We start from the raw sequence: 6,110 nt of genomic DNA on the forward strand, positions 1-6,110 counted from the left end.
TGCATCCACATCATCTGTTGTAGAGGGAATTCTAGGCCTCGGAGATATAAAAGTTATTTTTTTTATCTACATCATCTATTGAAGAGGCTCTGACGAGAGTTGATTTTCTACTCTTGGGTGCAGATCTCCTGGGATGTTATTTTTGGATGGAATTTTCCACCAACCTCAAAAATTTGATAGATTTTGATGTCGCAAAATTTCAGAATTTCTGAATTTCGTCTGATATTTGTTTTTCCAATATTTGACAAACACCGGGCGTAGTACATTTAGTAGCTACTCCCTTTGTCCCATAATATAGGACATTTTTCTGACTGTAGTGTAGTGTAAAGAAAACATCTTACATTATGAGATTGAGGGAGTACTACTTTTCGGATTCTTATCCAATCGCTCTGCCCTGTTCTCTCTCTGCAGATCCCATCTGTGACGGCGACTCCGGTGCGGCGCACAACCAAATGGTGACATGGATGTGCGGCCAAAGCAAAGAAGAAGATGATCTCGTCATACTCGCACGCGCACTCATCCAGAACGGCGGAGGAAGAAGTTTCCCTTCGTCAAGGTAGAGGCGGAGGACGCAGGTGTTGGCCAGGACAAGAAGGTTGAGCAGGGCCAACGTCGTATCCGAGGCTGCCTCGGCCGCGTCTGCGTGTGACCACCACCTCACAGCTGCGTGTGCGCGCTCTCGTGCCCTCCGTCATCTCCTGGCTGTTATTCTTGGCTATTTGGTACTAGTATATGCTTGTAGCTACTGAAGGGCAGGTTGTACGCTCTATAAAACAAACAGAATGAGTACCGCCGGGCTGCAACCTACGTAGTTAAGTGGAAGTCCTCAGCACATCCAGCGATCGTGAACTTTCAACTCTGTTGTTAGAGGGTCGCAGGCGGTTGGAGATGGGGGAGACGGTGGTTAGCATGGCTAGGTTGATGCTGAGAGGCGCCATCACCGTGGCCACCTCTGCCGCCGCCACCGAGGTGGGCCTCCTCCTTGGCGTCAGAAAGGATATCTGGCATGTACTATGTAGTATGTGTTAATTTGCATCCGCTCTAGCTGCTTCTTACTTTGTTCACGTCAATCAACATATCTTCTAAATTTTTGTTTACCTATAGACTATTGTGATGTCTCGCTCTCAAAAACATTCCTAGCTAGCTAGTCTCTTTGGTCGAAATTCATGACCAGACAGCCGCATTAGCTACCTTGATGTCTATTAACTCAATTCACACAAAAAAAGATACCTATTAACTCAGAGATGTGTTGCTGCGCTCTCTATTAGTTGTCGAATGACATGAGTCATGCTAGCTCTCATTTTCCTTTAAACACTTCTTTCATAGGTTCGTAAAAGACGAGCTCGAGACGATGCAGGCATTCCTCGAGGTAGCTGAAACAATAAAGAAAGAAGACGTGTTACTAAAGGTGTGGGCAAAACAAGTAAGGGATCTGTCATACAATATTGAAGATTGCCTCAGTGAGTTCATGGTGCATGTGGGAAGCCAAAGCTTCTTACGTCGGCTCATGAAGCTCAAAGATCGCCATCGGATAGCCATACAGATTCGCTATCTCAAAATAAGAGTTGAAGAAGTAAGCATCAGGAACACATGCTACAACTTGATAAGAACGGATGTGTCCGGCGACATTGATGAAGTAAATTCCCACATGGAAGATCTTCGCAATCACTCGGCTAGCAACATGAATGAAGCAGAGCTTGTTGGCTTTCCAAGCCTAAGGGGGAGATGATTAAGTTGATGGATGTCAACATTAAAGATGGTGTTGCCAAGGTGGTATTTGTTGTTGGCATGGGTGGTTTAGGAAAGACTACTCTTGCAAGAAAGACATATGAAAGCAAGGAAGCTATTTTAAATAATTTTTCTTATCGTACTTGGATCACAGTGTCACAAACATTTTCCAAGATAGAGATGCTCAAGGATATGATCATGCAACTTTTCGGAGATGAAGAATTGAAGCGACGTTTGAAGGAACTTAAGGGGAAGATAGTGCAAGTAGATGATCTGGCCAGCTACCTCAAGGTAAACCTACAGGATAAGATATACTTTATTGTTCTTAATGACTTGTGGTCCGTAGATGCGTGGAGGTTAATAAAAGATATTGCGATTCACAGTAGTAACATCAAAGGTAGTCGGATAATAGTAACAACACGCGACATTGGCCTAGCTCACCAGTGTACTTCTGAGTCGCTTATTTACCACATTAAGCCCCTACAAATAGAAGAAGCCACGAATCTGCTACTCAGAAAGACTGGGAAGACACGCAAAGACATAGAAAATGATGAGGACATGAGGACCTTGGTTTCTAAAATAGTTAAAAAGTGTCGTTGTTTACCGCTGGCTATACTTGCCATAGGAGGCATGCTTGCTACCAAAGCAGTCGAAATGTGGGAAAGCATATATAAGGAAATCCCATTGGAGCTTGAGAGTAACCCAAGCCTTGAAGCAATGAGGAGGATAGTTACTCTAAGTTACAGCCACTTGTCATCTCATCTTAAATCATGCTTTTTGTACTTAAGCATCTTCCCGGAGGATTTTGAAATCAAGAGAAGTCGTTTGGTCGACAGATGGATAGCAGAGGGGTTTGTTACAGCTGGTCGTGGAGTGAATGTTGTGGATGTTGGAATACGTTATTTCACTGAGCTAATGAATCGAAATATGATTCAACCATCAAAAGTGAACATAGAAGGAATTGTTAAGAGCTGCCGGGTCCATGATATCATGCGTGATGTAATGGTCTCGATTTCTGGAGATGAAAACTTTGTGCACCTAGTGCGAGATAATGAAGCCGGTACAATAGAGGCGAATTACCGACATGTAGCATACCATGGTAGCACGTGCCAAAAATATTGGCATGGATTGGAGCCATGTTCGGTCATTAACAATGTTTGGTGAGAGACCCATGCATCTCTCACCTTCAGTTTGTTCATCCGACATGAGGATGCTTAGAGCCTTGGATCTAGAGAATACAATGTTTAGAATCATGCAAAAAGATATTAACAACATTGGGTTGTTGTACCATTTGAAATATGTGAGCTTTCCAAGAGATTCATATATATATATACGCACTTCCAAAGTCTATGCGGAGATTACGAGGTTTGCAAAACATGGATATTAGAAATAGTTATATTACAGCACTACCAACTGGGCTCTATGAACTCCATAATCTCCGGAGCCTTCGTTATAGCAGAGAGTCCTTGTACATACGTTTTGATATAGATGACCCCTTGGACTGTTTGATGGACACGTTACACCTGCCTATGCTATGCACACCTTTAGTTGGTGTCGAAGAGCATGGTCACCTAGTTGCTGAGCTCTCTTAGTCGGTGGTCTGAGACAGAAGGTGCGAGGGTACCAAGAGGGATCGGTAACTTAAAGGAGCTACATATACTAGAGGTGGTGGATATGAAGCAAACTAGCAAGAAGGAAGTTAGAGAGTTGGGGGAGCTTATTCAGCTAAGAAAACTGAGCATTGTAGGTAAAGGAAGGTTTGCCGAGCAAAAACGCAAGATAATGTATCTCTGTGCCGCCATAGAGAAGCTCTCTTCCCTGCGCTCTCTTAGTCTGGTTACTGATGATGGATCACTCGAGTGGTTGCATAATGTTTCCTCCCCTCCTCCCCTGCTAAATAAGTTGAAATTGATCGGAGATCTTGGAGGGAAGATGCCCGAGTGGGTTGGAAGTCTGAAGAATTTGGTGAAGATTCACTTGAAGTGTAGCAGACTAAAGGAAGATCAAATAACAGAAATGCTAGGAAGGCTGCCCAAGCTCATGCTCCTCAGTCTAGATAGTTATGCTTATGTTGGGAAGAAGCTAGTGTTGAGAGAAGAAGCATTTGTGAATCTGAGAAAACTTTGCATTACTAATCTGCCTGCCCTGACGGAGGTGAGATTCGAGAAGGGCGCCCCACCCAAGATGGAAATGATAGAATTCAGTGTTTGCGATTTGGAATCAGGGATTATTGGTATCAATCACCTTCCAGTGCTCAAGCAGATTTCACTTGGTTACGTGGGCAAAGTGGCGAACCTTGGTATGCTACAAGCTGAAGTGGACGCACACCCCAACCATCCCGTGCTGCAACTGTACGGAGATCGCAGCGAGCATGACTTGGGGGATGTCGTCCAAGGACCCGATGTTGCGGAAACAGAGGATGAAGACGAACCATCCTCGCTCCTTGAGAATTGTACGATGGGGGAGAGCTCACAATCAGAAATGGTCGTCATGCCGACAACCAACGTCGTCAGGTCAGCTAACTAACTTCTCCTCTTGGCTGATGGATGTTACAATTGCTCCTGCTACTACAGTATTCACCTCTTTCTTTTGTCTCCAACAGCCATGACGATCTGCTCTACACTTACAATTCATGCTGATACTGCTCGCCTCTTGCTCGTGCCTGCTTCTACCACCATGCTGGTACCTTCGACTCACCTCTTCCTGTTTTTGTTTGTTGAACACATCAAATGTCTGTCAGAACGCCTCTGTTTCTATTCATTAGCAGTTGTCTGAAAAAACATTTATGCACTAACATATTTGCGAGCTGTCGTCTAATTCCTTTAGCTAGACTCTGGCCCGAAGCGGAGCGGACTCCTCCCGACTCCTCCCGTGTCGCACCTACGCGACGACCGGGGGGAACCCTAGCGCCGCCGTGTCCTCATCCCTCCCCTGACGTCTCCTCCTCGCCGCCGCCGGGCAAAGCCCGATCGGCGTCGGCGGCGTCAGGATCTCTTCTCTCATGGCTCGCTGGATCTGGCGCGGGCGGATCGCTGCAGTGGTTGGCGGCGCGCTAGAGGCTGTTGGCATAAGCTCACTCGTCACGGCTGTGTAGGCTAGTCTTTGCTTTAATCTGTTATTGTAATAATGCGTGTGAATGGGTGATTAGTCCCGTGCATGCAGGTAGATCGTGGAGCGAGTCTAGCTCGCCCACTTCCCTCTCTCTTCCTGGTTTGTCTCTCCTGGTGGATGATCACGCTGTGGCTCGGGGTCGTGGGATGGCGCGGCCATCTCGGATCATAGCGAGTCCACCGGGAGATAGACTGCTTCTTGTTGTAAACCGCATATAAGAGAGAAAACGGAATAACAGAAAAGCTGCGAAGTTTGAGCGGCAGAAAAACCTCTCTCTCTCTCTCTCGAGACCAGTTCCTCTCTTCCTCCTCGTCAGATCGGCAACGACAATTGGCATCAGAGCCACGGGTGTGTGATCCTGGGCGCGGCGGCGGTGTTTGATCCGTCGTGGTGATGTCCGGTGACGAGTCGGACGGGAAGAACAAGGGCGGCGGCAAGGCGTCGCCAAGGACGCCTTCATCCAAGGCGCCGCTCGCTCGCCTCACCGGCGACGGCAGCGGCGAGTATCGGGTGGTGGAGCGCGTCGTTCGAGAGGAGTCAGGGGCTTCCGTGATGCTCACGCGCACGAACTATCAGGAGTGGGCGTTGGTGATGCAGGTCAAGCTGCAGGTCGCTCGCGTCTGGTCCGCGGTGACCGATGACGACGCCGACGACAACGACGACCGGCGCGCGCTGAGCATTATACTCACCGGCGTCCCGCCGGAGATGCTGCGCGTGCTGGCCGCCAAGGACACGGCGAAGGTCGCGTGGGAGACAATCAAAACCATGCGGATGGGCAGCGAGCGCGCACGTGAGGCCAAGGCGCAAGTGTGCTAGCGGGAGTTCGAGGATCTCCGCTTCAAGGACGGGGAATCCATCGAGGACTTCGGGCTGCGGCTCTCCGCCCTCGTCGCCGACCTGGAGCTGTACGGCGATCCAGTCACCGAGCACAAGGCGGTGCAGAAGTTCCTCCGCGTCGTGCCGCGTCGCTACCGCCCGATGGCGATGGCGATTGAATCACTGATCGATCTCAAGACCATGACAGTGGAAGAACTGGTCGGCCGCCTCTCCGCCTGCGAGGATCACTACGACCTGGATGACGGATCGCAGGCCACCGGGCGTCTGCTGCTCACGCACGAGGAGTGGCTGGCCCGTGAGAAGCTGGGCGGCGGTGGTGGATCGTCGTCTGGTGGCGGCGGCAGCGGCGGCAAGAACAAGTCACCCGCAAAACCTAAATCTCAGGGCGGCGGCAAGGGCACGCCCGGGAACGCCGAGGCAGGTGGCTCTGGCGG

At 49.0% G+C, this 6,110-nt stretch overlaps 1 pseudogene; it reads left to right on the plus strand.

The window, feature by feature from the left end:
• Window positions 1-909: 909 nt before the first annotated feature.
• Window positions 910-4,254, plus strand: LOC119332737 (annotated as a pseudogene).
• Window positions 4,255-6,110: the final 1,856 nt, after the last annotated feature.

The sequence above is a fragment of the Triticum dicoccoides genome, chromosome 7A, assembly GCF_002162155.2.
Source record: "Triticum dicoccoides isolate Atlit2015 ecotype Zavitan chromosome 7A, WEW_v2.0, whole genome shotgun sequence".
Taxonomy (NCBI): Eukaryota; Viridiplantae; Streptophyta; class Magnoliopsida; order Poales; family Poaceae; genus Triticum; species Triticum dicoccoides.